Below are 18319 nucleotides of genomic sequence, written 5' to 3'. Positions count from 1 at the left end.
GTTTTGAACCTGGGTCCCGGAACATCAGCTGGGTTTCTGCATTAATAGTCTAGCGATAATACCATTGCCTACCCTACAAAATGAAAGAGCCTTCAGGGAGTGGTTCTACAAAGGAATGTTTGCAAATAAAATTTAGCTGGAATTTTAAAATCCATGTCTTAATGTACTTGACCTTTCAATGTTGAGCTCACTTCCACCCATCCTTCCAATGTGGACACCCACCAGATTGAGCTTTATGTCCAACTGTCTATGCTGCCCCCTGAATCTTGACATTACATTTTAACGATGCCCACCTTAGACTTCCCCATGGATGCCATGGTGGTGGTCACTGCCAATAACCCTTCCCTTCCATAGCCTAACATGCCCTCGGATGTAGATCTCCAATCCTGGGGATTCATCAGCTTTCAGTCCCTTAAATTTCTTTAATATTTTTTCTCTGTTGATCTTAATTCCTTTTATTTCGTCACTGTTATTGACTTCTGGGCTACAGTTGATTTTCTTTTATTCATTCACGGGCTATGGGTGTCACTGGCTAGGCAGCATTTATTGCCCAGAAGGCAGTCAAGAGTCAACCACATTGCAGTGGGTCTGGAGTCACATGTAGGCCAGGCCAGGTAAGTTCGGCAGTTTCCTTTCCTAAAGGGCATTAGTGAATCAGATGGGTTTTTCCAACAATCGACAATGGAGTCACAGTCATCATTAGACAACTTCCACTATCTGCCATGATGGGATTCAAACCTGGGTCCTGAGAACATTATCTGGGCCTCTGGATTAACTGTCCACTGATAATACCACTAGGCCATTGCGTCCCCTAGTTTCTCATACTGTATATAATTTACATCTTCCATTGTGAGGACAGAAACAAACGGTGAAATATTAAAGGGTCAAGTGATGGCAAGCTTTGAGACAAATTTGGATGAGAAGTCCAACAAGGGCCACCTTGATGGTGGGGACATCTCATTCCATCTTTATACTTTTGCTGAGTATTGTGAGTTTCTCATTAGGCAGCGACAAATTGCCAGTTAAGGTGGATTACAGTTATTCAAGTGCTTTTTACTGCCACATCCTGTTAAATTAAGATTCAGCTTTCTATTCTACCAAACCTACCAAACAAGCTAGACATCAAGAAACCTTGACATGCAAGTCACAGTGGATACCTGATGAGCTCTCTGCTTGCTCCAAAGGATCTCCTTGTTGGACACTAGGCACCAACATCTAGGGGCGTGTTCCACATGCACGCTACGTCCACAGACTTTGGCATCTAACATATGCCAGCCTTTAAGAACCCTCATGTCACATCTCTGATCCACTTATAACATGAATTGCACTTCAATGCTACACCTTGGGCTGCACTACCGACTGTCATTGTCATGCAGCTGAAAGAACACTATGCTCAGGGACATTCTCCCTGCTCATGGACTGGACGAGGCTCTCTCCCCAGATTCTTCACTCGCTATCATAGCATCCATTCAGTTTGAATGCTCTTGGCATTCCTGCCTTGCCTTCATTTTGTGCACTTTGCACCCTCAGCACAGCTGGCAGGCTCATAACGCTTTTGTCTTGCCTTGCTGTTTAAGTGCAGTCACACAGGCAGGAAGCTTGTTATGGGTTGTCAGCAGTCAAGTCAAGGGTGTTTGCCTTGGCTCAGGGTACCTGGCACAGTACACAAGGGGAATGTCCGATGCTAGTTAAGGCCTTCAACATGGTCAGTTAGCTGTTTGGGTCAGTCAGAGTCAGAATGCCCTTCTCACAAGGCAGCCCATCACCTGCCTTGACCTTTTCTATCCTACTGATGCTGTTTTCCTCCAGGAATGTAAGAGAGGCAAATATTAAGAAAAGTGAAAGAGCGTAGCAAAGCTCTTGCTTTTGGTGCAACTGAGGATGTGTCCACAGCAAGTGAGTAAGCGGTGTAAATGACATGCAGGTTTAATGGTGTCAGGCACTGTGATGGGTGAGAATGTGTGAAGGAAGGTGTTGCAGTTAATAGCAGGAGCAGAAGAGTGGGAGCCTTGATGGGAGGTGAATAGAGAAGCAAAAATAGAGTGAGTGTAAGGTATTGAACAGGAGATGATGGTGGAGAAGGGTATTGATCAACCTCCTACAGCGTTGCGCATTCCTCCAGATGGCTGAGAGCGCACTGACCTGAGAGGCAAACTTGGACCAGGCTTTATCATCTGGTGTCTTGGCCTCCACTGTTGTTCTGGAGGAGGGGGAGTTCCATGTCACACCAACCATCCAGAATGTCCTGTATGTCCCTGCTGACAAAATGATGGGTTCAGAGGGGAAACAGTTTCTCTCTATGGCTGGGCCAAATGATGGAAAGTGGTTGTCCAGGTACTCAGGGATGGTGTGCGTGAAAGGGTACTGGCTTTCAGCAGTTTCCCAGTGAACCAGTGAATTATTCTAAGAGCAATACACGGTAAGATGGGGATAGAATAGGATATGAGGGATGTCCTGGGGATGGGGTCGTTATTTAATGAGATGTGTTTGGTAAGACATGTTGAGAAATCTTGCTGAGCCTTGCAGTGAGAATGCCTCAAAATTGTAACATTACAATGCCACTTTTGGAATAATGTGTGTAGTTCTGGCCTCCCTGCTGTGGGAAGGATGTTGTGAAACTTGAAAGTGTTTAGAAAAGATTTACAAGGATGTTTACAGGGTTGGAGGGTTTGAGCCATAGAGACAGGCTGAACAGGCTGGAGCTATTTTCCCTGGAGCTTCGGAGCCTGAGGGATTACCATTTAGAAGTTTATAAAATTATGAGCAACATGGGTAGGGTAAATAGACAAGGTCTTTTCCCTAGGCTTTCGGAGTCCAAACTAGAGGGCATAGGTTTAAGGTGAGAGAGGAAAGATTTAAAAGAGACCTAAGGGGCAATATTTTCATGCAGAGGGTGGTCATGTAAGGAATGAGCTGCCAGAGGAAGTGGTGCAAGCTGGTACAATTGCACTATTTAAAAGGTGTCTAGATGGGTATATGAACAGGAATGGTTTAGAGGTTATGGGCCAAATGTTGGACTGAAGGATCTGTTTCTGTGCAGTACATTTCTATGACTCTAACTCACACTTAGGCAGAAATTTCATAAGAGTCAGCCTAAAATATTTGTTCAGCCTCACTGCCATTTTCTCTTTTCAAATCCTTTCTCTGTCTGTAATGGACAAACATTTAACTCAGCTGCTGTCCTTTCATATCCTTGTAACAATCCCGTACAAAAGGACTCTCAAATTATATTTTTAGTGCCTAGCATGCCAAAATGTTGGGGAGGGATTTTACATTTTAAAGTGATGAATAACTCAGAAGTGGTTTTCTTCCTCAGTCGTGTAGCCCTGCAACTACGTTCACAATCTGGCATAGTACAGAAGTACAACCTCATAGCCTTTGGACGAGAACTTAATTATGTATGTTGAATGAAGATGAAAGTGCAGTTTCTCCCTAGATCCTGCCTCAAAAGCTATCTTGAAGTATTATAGTCTATGATGTTGAAACAATTGATGGGGTTTCCATCTGAGTTACAACACATGTTCTGGCGGAAAAGTTTTGGCAATACTAATGAGTCAATTTAATTTACAGATAGTTTGTAATTTGGTGTGACGGCAAGGAGTTTAGGTAACTGATTTTTTAAATACAATGTAGCTCTTTGTAATTTTTCTGAATGGGTGAAATGATATCCTGACTGATGTTGACTGGTGGCATTGTACTAACATTTTGAACTGTGGAAATGAATAGGATGTGTGAACTGGGGATTGAATAGACTTCCCCATCAGCTTGTACTAGCTGTTTAACGTTTTCACCAGAGTATGAGCAAATTCTTCTTCACGTGAAGGTAATTATCTAAAATATGATTTATGTTTTTGAAAATCCAATTTTAGATTGTGCAGGCTTTTTGTTTGCCATGAGATTAGTTTAAATACACTTGCTTTGAACTGTGCCTCTGACTGTGCTCTACATTTTAATGATACTGAGATAGCAGTAACAACTTGATCATTTGAACTAAATCCTGAAGTTTTGTAATGAAGGAAATGTGGGGACATCTAATGGAATGATTATAATGAACCATCCTTGTAAAGGCAACAGTAGTGCATGATACATTGAAATGATATGAAGAATTGAACTTTTCATACAAATTCAGCATGATGCAACATGTAGGTTTCTCAATTCTCCACATTCTCAACCTCTCTGCGATATTTGGGTGGGAAAGGTGCATTGAGAGGAGGGTATTTTGAATTGAATGAGGCTGAAGACCTATTGAACATTATCGTCGATGGACGACTAAGCTGATTTTATGCTTCCACTCTTTCAGATTAGGAATGCTAGAAGAAACCTAGGCCAGAATCTTGTGCTGTCACAGGCATGGGAAATGAGATAGATTGGTGCATTTCATTGTGTGGGAGAGGAAATGTCACCTTTCTGATGGCACGATGCAAGTAGGGAATTAAGCTGGTGGTGGATTGAAAGAAGATCAAGCTTCCTGACAGCAAGCCGAAGAAAACCAATTTTTAATGCAGCAGCATGTCATGCTTGCTCACTGAAACACCATTTAATAAGATTAAACTTTATGATTAAACCTGCAACGATTGAGAAAGATGCGCCTTCAGATTGACAACTGGGCAATGGTGGTGTGCAATAGTTGAAGAAGTCTTCCTGATGAATTTGAACTGAGTAGGTGCGGCTTATCTTTCATGAGGAGCCAACTTGGATCATGTAAGGAGAGTCCTTGATCTGTTAAAATTGGTTGATTGCAGTGCATGTTGATTGGGGCAGGGCTGACTTGGCATTGGCAACCCAGGATTGCTTAAGGAAAGTGAGAGAGGATGCTGGACTACGCAGGGTAGCTAATCTACAGAGAGCAGGTAAAACATGTTTGTGTAGGTATCCAAGGTATACACAGAAGGGCAATTGTGAAGTCTCAATAGCTCAGGGCAACAGGGGGCAGGCCAGTAGTGATGGAAGGAGAATGAGCTGGATATAAATTGTGTTTAAAATTTTAATCTAGAGTAAATTGTGCCAAAATAGCAGGAAAGTATGCCCACACCGCCAACCGTTGTTTCCCACTGACATTAACACAAAAGTATCATTTTGTTTTCATTATAACTCTGAAGCTGTGCCAAAACTCATAATGAGATGAATTTATGACAGAAACAATTACTTAATATTAGCCCTTAAAACATTTTATTGTCATGGTCGCTGTGTTGATGCATGTTACCCATTCTGTCAATTGTAGGGCACTGTTTCATTCAATAAGTAGGCTCGCAGGGATTTAAACAGTGTGGAAGTAAACCATGAACAGTTTTTAATTTCAGCAAACCACCTGTTGAAAAAAGTAATGATTCTGAAGGAGTTTTTGTTCATGTTATACCTAGCTGCACTGAATCTCATGATGTCACGTAGTCTTTGGGTGGAAACAGTTGAGCTCTGCACAAACACCTCAATGGAATAGGTGCATCATGCACAGCTCCTGAGAAACCTTGGTAATGATGCCAAATAATTATTGCATACTGTAATTATTGCTACCTTGTTGTGTAAGATGAGTAACTCTTCTGTTCAGACACACCAGTGATCTATCCTGTACTACTGAAAATTAGACATGTGCTAAACTCAGGATTGGAGGCAGAGAACTAGCCAAACATTAATATGTGATGGTGGTGGTACTACCTGAAAATATGACATAGTGAGCAGCTGTTTGGCTTAGAATTCCATTTCATGAAGTCATAAGACATGGTGATCATCAATGGGCAAACATAATCCATTTTATGCTGAAGACAGGAGAAAAAATTGTTCAGAAGATAAGTTAGTTTACTACTTCAAGAGCAATGCCTTTTAAAGAAGACACAGATAGCCAGTCAGAAGCTGAAACATGAAAACTCACTAATAGTCAACTGCAGCCTTAGGAAAATCAATGGAGGAGTTTAGCAAGCCAAAGACAAAAGGTGCAGGGGCAGCAATGTGGGCAAGGGAAATAGATGTAGCTAGCCACACTGACAGACACAGAAGCTGTAAATGGAGGAAGTTCTGTATGCAGCAAGGAAAGTACCAGGATTCAAGTTAGATATCTCTGAGAGAATAGGAGAAAAACTTTATGAAAATGACACAAAACTGTGAAGGGAAAAGCAAGGGAGGGAAAAAAAAGCTCATCTCACAAAAATGAACAATATTGTCATCATGAATGGGCTCCATAAGGCACAGCTGCAAGGAGTAGTGAAGTGACCAGAAAAATAATTTTTAGGGGACACTGATATCTATTTCAGATAGAGAAGAGGAAATTTAAAGATATTTTGGTTAAAAAGTCTAGCAGAAGAAGAAAAAGTAAGAAGTTTTAGTTTTAAAAGATTTACTTAAGTTGTGATTTCAGCAGGAAAATTTATAATAGCAGTAGCCAGAAATTTAATTAGAAAATTGTGCAGAAGAAAGTGCATTGTCATTTGGAGTGTGAAAGATGGGAAAATATTTATTTTGCCCATGGGAAAGTGGGAAAGTTCCATCTTGGCTGTAGAAAACTGGAAGATCCTATAACATGTCGAAACCAATGTTGTGATATTTAAAAAGGCAGGAAGACACAATAGGATCTACACAGACTTGAATGAAAGAAAATTTAAAAGCTTTGAAATATTAAAGCATCACACAACAGTTAGTTAATAGAATTTAAAGTTTTATTGGAAGAATTTTGTGCAGTATTACTGTAATGCAAGTATAAAAAGACCAGCAGATGAATAAATTATTGTAACATTGCCATAATACAGAAAGTAGCAAATTTTATAGCAACATTGAGTGTATAAATTACAAGAATGCAAGCTTGTGAAGGGCATATTACAAGCTGTATTGAAATGATACAAATTGAAAATGGCTTTATAGTCATTTACAGTAAGAATTCACAACCAGAAGAAATAAAAAGTGAAATAAGTCTGTGAGGACACACAGGCAATGCCCAACCATGATAAAAGAATCCCACATGTGACTGTCGGTCACTTCTAGAAGATGTGCATAAGTAGGACATCGGTGCAGAGCTGCATAAAAGGCAGAGGCTATATACATAAAGAGTTCAATATTTTTCAGCAGTCTTCCTTAGAACAAATAACAACAGTAGGTACCTTACAATCAGAAATAGGAGAAGTAGTTATAAGGGGGACAAAGAGATGGCACCCCAGTTAAGTAGATTTTTGGTTTTGTCTTCATGAAGGAGAACACAAATAACATCACAAAAATGATATGGAACAGAGGGTGTAGTGAGATGGAGGAACCGAGGGAAATCAATATCAGCAGGGAAATCGTGTTGAGGATATTGCTAGGATTAAAGGCAAACAAATCCCCAGATTGTGATAATCTACATCCTAGAGCCCTAAAAGAAGTGGTGCCAGGAGCAATGAATGCAGTGGTGGTCATCTTTCAGGATATTATGTGTTCTGGAACTTGTTCCTAAGCATTGGAGATTAGTTAACATAATCACATTATTTACGAAAGGTGGTAGAGAAGAGTTTGGGAACTATAGACTGGTTATCCTGACACCTGTAGTAAGGAAAATGCTAGAATTTATCATAAAAACATTAATATCAGCACACTTGGAAAATAGTGACAGGTTTGGGCAAAGCCAGCAACGATTTATGAAAGAGAAACCACATTTGATAGATCTGCTGGAATTTTCCAGGGATGTGACTAGTAATGTTGATAAGGGGAAATCAATGAATGTGGTTTATCTGAACTTTCAGAAGGCTTTTGACAAGGTGCCACATAAGAAGTTAGTATGTGAACTTAAAGCGCATGGGGTTGGGAGTACTATGGTAATTTGAATAGAGAACTGACTGGTAGATAGGAAATAAAGTGCAGGAATAAATGGGTCATTTTCTGAGTGATAGCCAGTAAATAGTGGCGATATTGTTAATAAGAAGAATAATTAAGGGCAGGTGATGGCCTTTGTGGTATTGTTACTGGACTGTTAATTCAGAGACCCAGGTAATGTTCTGAGGATCTGGGCTTGAATCCTACCACAGTTGATAGAGAAATTTCTATTTGAATTTTTATTGAATTTGAATTCAATAAAAAAATTAAGACTTTAATGATGGCCGCAAATCTATTGTTGATTGTTGGAAAAACCTCTCTGGTTCACTAATGACCTTTTAGGGACTGAAACTGAAATGCTTACCTGGTCTGGCCTACCTGTGACTCCAGACTCGCAGCAATGTGGTTCACTCTTCCCTGCCCTCTGGGCAGTTAGGGATGGGCAATAAATGTTGATCCAGCCAGAAATGCCATCATTCCCGTGAATGAATAAATAAAAGGGTTGTGCAGGGATCAGTGCATGGACCTCAGCAATTAGCATTGTATATTTGTGATTTATATGAGGGAACTAAATGTAATATATACAATTTTGCAGATGACACAAAGCTGGATGGGAGGGGGAACTGTGAGGAGAATGCAGAGATGTTTCAGTGTGATTTGGGCAAATTGAGTGAGTGGGCAAATGCATGACAGATGAAATATGATCTGGGTAAATATGAGGTTATTAACTTTGGTAACAAAAACAGGAAAGCAGATTATTATCTGAATGATAATAAATCAGGAAAAGAGAAGTGCAATGAGGCCTGGATGTCCTTGTAAACCAGTCACTGAAAGTCAGCACGTGGGTGCAACACATGTTAAAGAAGGCAAATGGTGTGTTGTCCTTCATAGCAAAAGGATTAAAATACAGGAGTCGAGAGTTTTGCTGCAGATATACAGGGCCTCGGTGAGGACACACCTAGGGTATTACGTGCATTCTGATCCCCTTCTCTGAGCAAGAATGTTCAGACTATGGAGGGAGAGCAATTAAGGTGTACCAGAGTGTTTCTTGGAATAGCAGGGCTGGCATTTGGAGAGAGACAGAACTAGTTAGGACAAATTCAATGGAGTTTAGAGGAATGAGTGAGGTTTCATAGAAACCTTTAAAATTCCAACAGTATTAGACCATTTGGGATTCACAGAACTTGTTCATGTCAATGGATGATAACAAAGTGTGAAGCTGGATGAACACAGCAGGCCAAGCAGCATCTCGGGGGCACAAAAGCTGACGTTTCAGGCCTAGACCCTTCATCAGAGATGTTTGTGGAACTATAGTCCTCAGCAAGATTCAACACCATCAGGAGAGAAAAGGAACATGGTAAATATTTAGCAAAACAAAACCAATGCACTTCAGCATTCAAAATTTTTAAACAAAGCAGCTTTAAACCCTACTGAAGTTATTTTCTATATCATTTTCAGAGGTTGTATTATGGTTGTATTTTCTTTCATTAATTTAGTTTACTGTTATTATTAATTCTGGTCTGATGCTCTCGACCTGCACAGCATAACATCCTTTCATTTGTCATAATTAAACCATTAAAAAGCAAGTACAGAGGGTGTCGACATTCATTTTTAAATTGATAGATCAATCTTTCTGAAACATCCTGTTAATTATTGCTTTCCTTCCCAAATCCCTGAGGAGAAAGTGTATGACTCTGCATTGAAACTGTAGCACACATTTGAGGTCTGAGTCACTGGCACAGAACAGAGGTAGAAAAATATCATACGCTTCACAGAAGACAAAAGGGACTAATTTACTATTGTAGATACAAGACATAATGGCCACAAGTCATACTTTTATTGCAGTAATTAGTAGTTTGTTTTGGTAATGTATTCACTTCAGAAAGATAATATGTAAAAGCAATGATGGTTGACAATTGGTTGAACTGAAAATTGATCACTTTCAGATTTTAAAAGGTATTTTGCTTAGTTTCTCATGATGAGAGGTGGTATAGTCATAAATGTTACTGAGTGAGTGGCTTAGATTTGAATCCACTTTGACTGATATTTGCAATCTCTCTCCATTTATGAGGCAGTTTGGTTGGTTCTCTATCTATTCACTTGATGAGAGAAATGTTCCCTTGTTTCTGTTTCTAAATCTGATAATTATTTTAATTACCTGCACAGTTGTCATGGTTACAGTGTCACTAATCTTCTTAGTTTTGGATAATTCACTGACACCAAACCCTGCCACCTCCCACACCTCACCTCAGTACTTGCTGTTGTTTTTCTCCCTCCCTTTCCCACTAATGCCTGGCTGTACCAATTCACAGGTAAGACATGTTTACTCCATCTGCATGATGGTGTCATGAACATGATGTGTCTGCGTCTCAGGACTCCATTATCAGCATATGATCTTTCACAGGAGAATTGTCAGACCATATGAGTTCAGACATATGCCTGTAGAATTAGGACTTGGGTATATCCTACATGTGATTCTTCCCCTCCTCCACCATTAATAATTAATATACACAAAGTGAATAAAGATTTAAAAGTAAACTAACCCTTTAATCATAAAATTCTATTTGTTAGGACTCTTTCCTCCATGTTCAGATATTTTAAAATTTATTTTTTTGTTAATTACAGGTGATTTTGTTGATAAAAATATTTATAACACATATGGAGGGGAATGTAGATAAATATGTGTCAATCAAGTACCTGTGGTATACTGGCAGGTTACCTTGAGCTTGATTCGGTGGAGCATTAGGTTAGTTGTTGCGCAACGTCCTCCTGCTCTTGTAATGACGTATAACATTTGCACTTTTAGAACTGATACTGAGCCACTGGAATGTGCGAATAATGGTGGCTTTTCACTTTGCTTAACCCTCCCATTTTGTACTTGCTCATTGCTTGTTTTATTGACTGTTGAATTCAATAGATATTTTCTGAATTGCTTTGGGTTTTTGCAGTCCATTTTCTTCCAATATAGATTTTAAGATCTCATTAAAACCAACTTCTTGAAACAAACCTTTAATCTGCCCTAATATCTCTTTATATGAATTTGTAACAAACTTGATTGATTATGCTCCAATAAAATACCTGGGATAATTTATTATATGAAAGGTGCTACTTAAGAGCAGTAGTTATAAAAATAAAATGTGAGGAATGTCTGGAAAAATAGACCTGAGTTTTAAAATGATCAGTAAAAAGTGACTAACAATTATTAAAAATACTATAAGCATCTGTGCTCAAAAATAAAGCATTAATATTCTACTGAACTTTAATTCGTTGATGATACTTCCACAAAAATTTGACATTTATTGAACAAATAAAAGATGTCTGTCAATTGAGTCAAAGCTACTAACTCGGTGTTGTGACTGGATTTTTCTCTACTATAGGCAATTTAGTGGTGGATATTCAGGATGTAAGTCCTGGTGAAGGGACCTTCTGGCCCAGTGGTGGTGTCCCTACCTGTGGACCAAGAGGCCTGAGTTCATGTAGCCTTCTGAAGGTGTTAATCAGAAAATATTTACTTTAACGTCTTAAAGGGCTCTTATGATACAGTGGTAGCATCCCTACCTCTAAGCCAGAAGACCCTGATCCCGGCTCAGTTTCTATGTGTCTCAAATATGTGTCATAAGATGTATGGAAAGGTTGATTAAAAATATCTGTAAGACCCAATGCTACCTTCTCAACCTAACCTGGTATTCTTCTCTTACTACACTATGGAAGATGGTAGCTATGTGAATAATGGCAGGGAAATAATATCAGGAAATCTTAATTTTCTCTTCCTTGAGCCGCTATTACTTCTGGCATCTGGAACTGCAATGAGAGATGGCGAGGAGACAGAAGACCCTGATAGTTTGTTGGTTAGAAGGAGAGAACCTATAATATTTAAGTCAAACTCCTCATTTAAATTGTTGAAGAAGTCTTCAGGGCAGTTCTGCTCTCCTTAGCCGGGCATATGATGGTTTACACTGTTGAAATCTGTATCATTCTGCTGTGCTGATTCAGCTTCCTTTTCAGCAGATTCAGAGGATCTCTCTTTATTGGCAGAATTCATGTGGAGAACTTGACTGGAGAAGTAGTCATCCCGATCGAGGGAAGTGGATCGGAGTTATGATGGGGTCAGCATGGTATAAGTTCTGTCCTGATACTCTACCAGTGGGAATACAAAGATTCGATGTTATGTCTTTCTTGAATAGTTCTCTAATTCAGCTCTGCTTTGTGTAGTTGTTATATATCTGCAGAAGCACAGAAAATCTCCTTGGATAAATACCAAAGACATTCAAAACTAAAATCCATCAGACACACCACAGGGCCTATTAACATGCCTGGAGTGACAATTTAAATATGGTCAGAGAGAAATCTTCACTCTACCCTTGAAATACATTTTCTTAACTGGAAGCTGAATTTATAGCAATTGAAATTACTGTAGTTTCTTTGATCCTGCTATCCAGTCTGATATATAACCTCCTATGAAGCCTGGTAAATGCTTTCTAATGGTATGACTGCTCTTGTGCTTGCCTGAACCAGCTAACAGATCATTTAAGCTGCAATGTATGATAACCAAAGATACCTGCTGTAGTGTTTATATTTTAGTTTGATCTCATTCAGTGATTAAATGGAGCCTTGTGCCTTTCTGTTTGACGGACTATATTATGGACATTTAATTGTATAAATTTTCTTCTTTCCTCTTTTGTTCTTCCTCTCCGACCTCAGACATTACCTAGACAATAAACTCTAAATGAGCAATATAATAAGATATACTTTAAGCATTTACCAATGCTTCTAGAGCTTGATGTTCAGAAGGGGTACAAGAGCGGGTGGCTTACCTCTTTCAGATTCCCTTAAAGACTACACCTTACGCCGGAAGAGTGCAGCGTATTATTTGGGATAGAAAAATCTCATAGTAACACTGCTGTGGTGTTGGTTTTAATACGAATAGCTCCTTCATATGGGAAATTTTGTGGAACTGTTTTGTGCCACAGTATACAGGTTTCAAACTACTGTGAGTCTCACTGTTTCTATTTGTCATGTTTGGTCCTGATTTCTGCTAATTTGTGAGCAGCTGTCAAGCAGATTGTAGCTAAACCTAATACACATGGAAGTGTCTACTGTTAATTACCTTAGATTATTCTTATGTATCCCTTAGTGGGTAGAGATCTTTTGCAGGGATATAACTGGAGAGCAGAAAAGAATCTAATAATTTAAACAGTGAATGAGGGTAAGCTACTCAAGTTACTAAGACCATCATGGCATCTTACTTCGAAATGAAATATAATACAACTGGGAAGAAAGCCAGGGTAAAATGTTCATAATAACTCTAGAAAGTCAACTGCCTGACAAAGCCATATTCTTTTTAAATAATTTCGTTTAGTTTTGAAGATGGAAAAATAAATGCATTTTCATAAATGATACTATATAAATAATTGTAACACTGACACAGAAAGCCTGATGGTCCTTTTTGTTGTGTTATCCCATCCTTATCTAGTTCCACATGTCTATTTTCCAAAGGTTAGCAATCAAAACACAAATTCTACTTGATTTTCGTTTCTAGTTTCTCTCTAAATTTGGCACTGAGACAAGTGGAGAATCACATCATCAATTTAGCTGAAATCACTATGGATTAGTAATTGAACAGCCGACCTTCTTTAAATGCATCTGATTTACTCATAGAACCATCAAGAGTGGCAAAAGCTTACTTCTTGTTCTTATTGTAAATGCTACTCTCGAGTGCCTGGTCTGAGATTTTAGGTCCAAAAATGGGGTTGGGGAAGTGAGTCAGGTTGGGCCGAGTCTGACCCGTTTGGGGGGAAGGGAGTGGATGATCAGATCTGGTGGCAGAAAAGTCAAGTCAGGTGTGGCAGTGGGTTTGTGGGGTGAGGAAATGGGCCCCCGGGTCACTGATGAGGTGGATGTGTTTTTCGGGGTCAGATCCAGTGGTAGCAGCAGGAGTGTGTTTGGGTTTCGTCTGATCATGTCTGGCAAGGGGATGGCTCCAATGACAGTGGAATGGCTCCAATGACAGTGGGGTAGGGATTGCATCTGGTGACAGGGTATAGTTGGGTGTCAGTTTCAGTGGAAGCTATTGTGTCAGGTTCTGGGTCTGGATGTTTGGCACTGGTTGGGGCATTTAGTCTCACGGTGTTGGGTCCTGGATGTATGGTCCCGGGGCAGGGTGTTGGGTCCTGGGCAGGGGCTCCTGGTCCTGGGACAGGATGTTGGGGCCCAGATGTTCTGTCCTCGGCAGGTGTGTCACTGTTGTGATGGATGACCCGGAAAGGGGCTGTTGGGTGTTGGGATGGGGTGGCAGGTTCTCAGCGGATGTTGTGTTGGATCTTGATGTAGGGGTGCCAGATCCTGAGGGAGGGATGTTGGGTCCTAGAGCAGGTTGTTGGGTCCTGGGCTGGGTGTCGTGTCCTCCAGGAGCCAGGTCAGGGTATAGGTGTGTGTAAATGGGTGTGAGAGGTGAGTGCTCAGAAAAAGGTATAGATGGAGTGCATTAAGTAAGTATGGGTCAGCTTAATAGTTCCTCAGGAGTTAGACTGTGAATGTAGTAGTCTAACTTCTCCAGAGTAAATATTTTACTTAGTTGTGTTGGAAGTCTACAGTTTACATAGAGACTTTTGGAGCATTCCAGGCATTGAGGAATTGCACAGTGGAAAATTCAACTTCTGTGGCAATTTCTTTGGAGTTTGCTATGATGGGAATTCCGCAAGGTTCCCATGTGTGACTCCCATCTACATTGGTATAACAACTGTTTGGCCAGTCGCTAATCTGCTCCATGATTTTCATTTGAAGAGAAAGGCTATGTTACCAGGCAGCTGGAGTTTTTAGCAATATTTCTCCTATCATTTCTTCAGGTTCAGTACATTTTGTTTCTATGCTGTTTGTGATTTCTATCTTTTCATTTTAAACTGGAGGAATTTCATATCAGAGATGTACTGAAGACACAAGCTGTAGTAAAATAACACATTTCAAGAAGTATTCCATGTTTTAAAGATAAACTGTCCATACTGGATAAATGCCTTATATACTTTGCATTCCAAGTATAATACCTATACATTATAATGCTAAAAAAAATCTAAGGAGATGTAAACAGTTAGGGGAAAATGTGACAGAAGTAAAATTAATGACTAAATATTTCTGAAGGCATAGTTATTCCCAGAAAATGCATTTCCCGAATAAATAAGAGGATTTGAAGTGCTGGAACATGCATCTGTAACATTAATCCACAATAGTACGTATTCTTGATAATTCAAGGTTTAGTTTATTAAAAATTATTTCTCCTTTCCCTGACCTGAATGAGTTAATCAGCACTCAATTCAATTCTAGTATTCAATTTGCATTGATCAGAAAAAGCCACTTAGTCTTAAAAATTCTCTCATCATCAGCCCTGCTTGCAATTATTCAAGTAGTTATTTTGGCAATTCCACATTAACATTTCACCTTTGGAACATTACAAGGCCCCTGGTAGTTAAGACAACCTGATTGGTGGCTGTGAAATTCCTGCGTAATCTGCTTGGTGATCTTTGACTCTCATCTGCTGCATTTTCCATGTGACTTTGTTTGGAAAAAGCTTGTTTTGAGAGGCGGTGGTTAATATCAGCGTTCTGTGTTTCAGGTTGTGGAGCTGTGCATGTCCCACTAGACTTGGCCGTGATTAAGCACTGAAGTCTATGAATCTAATTCTTGGCTATTTTTCACAAGGTATGTCTGTTTAATTACTGCTTTCCGGTCAGAATTGAGAACCAACTGATTACTGTTAAAAAAAAATGTTGCTGGAATTTGAGACATTGCAGCATGGCACTGTATTGCAATAGTTGAAACCCATGAAAATTGAATAATAGCTTCATTGTTTAAATATTTAACTGCATTGTCTGCAAAATCTATAGGATCCCCAAAATAATTTGGTCAGTATACAATGGTAGTCACATCTGAAGAAAAGGTAGTGATGCAAATTGTTGCTTCAAAATTTAATGGCTTTAAAATCCACCTTATTTTGTGAAGTTGTTTTCAGAGGAAGTAGTTTTACATTTTATGGAAAGTTCTAAACCAAACCCAGTTGGACTGGAACAACTCTGAAATAACTTGTCTTGTACACAAACGTACAAGTTATGGTCATTCCACAAGTATTGCTTTGAGATGAATTTGAGAAAAAAGTGAACGTAACAAATGCAGGTATATCAGTTTATGCATTCCTTTATCTATAGTCTCAAGTTTCTTTTGAAGCAGCATCTCATAGAATCATTGAATTATACAATTCCTAATGTGGAAGCAGGCCATTCAGTCCATAGAGTCCACAGTGACTCTCTGAAGAGAATCCTACCCAGACCCGCCCTACCCTATCCCCATAATCCTGCATTTACCATGGCTAATCTGAATAGACTGGGACTTCTTTTCCCTGGAGTGTCAGAGGCTGAGGGGTGACCTTTATAGAGGTTTATAAAATCACGGGGAACACGGATAGAGTGAATAGCAAATGTCTTTTTCCAAGAGTGGGGGAGCTCAAAACTAGAGGGCATAGGCTTAAGGTGAGAGGAGTAGCTTTACAAGGGACCTGAGGGGCAACTTCTTCACACAGAGGGTGGTGTGTGTATAGAATGAGCTGCCAGAGGACATGGTAGAGGCTGGTGCAGTTACAACATTTGGCCCAGTAAATAAATGAGAAAGGCTTAGAGGGTTATGGGCCAAACACGGACAAATGGGACGAGTTCATTTTCGGAAACCTGATCAGCATGACTGATTTGGACCAAAAGGTCTGTTTCATGCTCTGTGATTCTGTGACTCTGATGTTGACTGGGGAAAGAAAGTAGAATCAGCTGAAAATGGGCTTTTACCGTCAGGCATGATGAGAAATACTTTAAAAAGAGAGTAAGTTATCAAAAACGACCACAGAAATTGCTGGAACAGCTCAACAAGTCTGGCAGCATCTGTGGAGAGAAATCAGTTAATGTTTTGGGTCAAGTGACCTTGCCTCAGAACTGCTTAGTGCTAAGTATGTTATCAACTTTTATGTACGATTCTGTGGGCTGAAGAACAATTTGTTGGGTGTACTAGGGAAAATTTGATTCATTTTGTTTTCTTTATCAGGAATGCTATGACATGCATTTCAACATTTAATAAGCAGCTGTTGTCCTAGATTTCCCACTGTTGCAGTTCATCTGGGAATGATTCATTATAAACCTGCTACTCTGTGTTATCTTAAACTTAATGGAAATTTTCCACTGTTGTTCTGGAGATAGTCAAACTATACTTTAGGAATACTTGGAGTATGATTCTGCTGTAACATCATGCATATTCTATTTATTTCTAACTTTACTCCCAACTGCAACTTGTCTGCATTTGCTTTGCCATTAATTAGATGCTTAGTTAAGTTGATTATGGTTCCCATCTGCATACATGTTTTTTAAAGTATCATTCATGGGATGTGGGCTTTGCTAGCTAGGCTGTTTTTTTTTATCCATATCCCTAATGCCCTGGAAAATGTGAAGCTGAGCTACCTTCTTGAACCACAACAAACGTTGAGTTGTGGGGACATCTGCAGTGCTGTTATGAGGAAGTTTCAGAGTGTTGACTTCATGACAGTGAAGGAATGATGATATAATTCCAAGTGTGGATGGTGTGTGGCTTTAAGGAAAGTTTACAGGTGGTGATAGTGCACATTGTGGGCTGAAAGGCCTGTTCTGTGCTGTACTGTTCTATGTTCTATGTTCTATATATTGCTATTGTTCTCCTAAGCGGTTTGAAAGCCACTGAAGGGATTAAATATTGAATGTGGGGGATAGGGTGCTGATCATACTGGTGCTGTAACCTGGAAGGTGTCACGCTTCTGGAATATTGTTGGAGTTGCACCCATCCAGGCAAGAGGAAATCGCACTCCTGCCTTGTTCCTTGTAGACTGCCACAGGGAGAAAGGAGGTGAGTTACTTGCCACAGAATTCCTAGCCTCTAACCTACTCTTAAAGCCACAGTATTTTTAAGACGTGTCCAGTTCAGATTCTGGTAGCTCCCAGAATATTGATAGTGGGGTATTCAGTGATGGTAATGAATATCACTGGGTGATATTTAGATTCACTGGTTTTGGAGTTGGCCATTGCTTAGAACCTTTGGGACACAAATATTACTTGCTACTTACCAGCCGAAGCCTGAATGTTGCCCAGGTCTTTCTGCAAGTGTAAGAGATGACTGTAAGCAGTGGGTAATAAGTATACTTAATGGATGTGAGTTTGCTCGCTGAGCTGGAAGGTTAGTTTTCAGATGTTTCGTCACCATTCTAGGTAACATCATCAGTGAGCCTCCGGTGAAGCACTGGTGTCATGTCCTGTTTTCTGTTTATCTGTTTAGGTTTCCTTGGGTTGGTGATGTCATCCAGAAACTCAATCTGAGCTACAAATCTTCTCAAAGCTTGCAAGTATACTTAATGGAGACCAACTTGAATTTCCATGCTGGCCTCAGGTCCACACAGGGGGCAGTGGGCAGTTTAGCTGTTTAGAGGCAGCATCCCTGTGGCAAACTGGGGAGACCAACACTCCAGGAAGCCTTAGAGATCCCAATCCCTGCCTGC

General features: G+C 39.9%; 1 protein-coding gene across 3 annotated transcripts in view; it reads left to right on the top strand.

The window, feature by feature from the left end:
• pacsin1b (protein kinase C and casein kinase substrate in neurons 1b) overlaps window positions 1-18319 on the top strand; it is a 317673-nt gene that overhangs the window by 43174 nt on the left and 256180 nt on the right. Inside the window, exon 5 of one of the 3 annotated variants that reach the window (XM_059653459.1) lies at window positions 15377-15462. The gene's annotated coding sequence lies outside the window, so the exon portion shown is untranslated. Of the gene's footprint in view, window positions 1-15342; window positions 15463-18099; window positions 18163-18319 lie in introns of those variants that run through there. The other 2 variants (XM_059653463.1, XM_059653460.1) reach the window with 2 other exon arrangements.

The sequence above is a fragment of the Stegostoma tigrinum genome, chromosome 21 (genome assembly GCF_030684315.1).
Source record: "Stegostoma tigrinum isolate sSteTig4 chromosome 21, sSteTig4.hap1, whole genome shotgun sequence".
Classification (NCBI taxonomy): Eukaryota; Metazoa; Chordata; class Chondrichthyes; order Orectolobiformes; family Stegostomatidae; genus Stegostoma; species Stegostoma tigrinum.
Note: the sequence above shows the minus strand (reverse complement) of the source record. Positions and strands in the feature narration are given on the sequence as shown.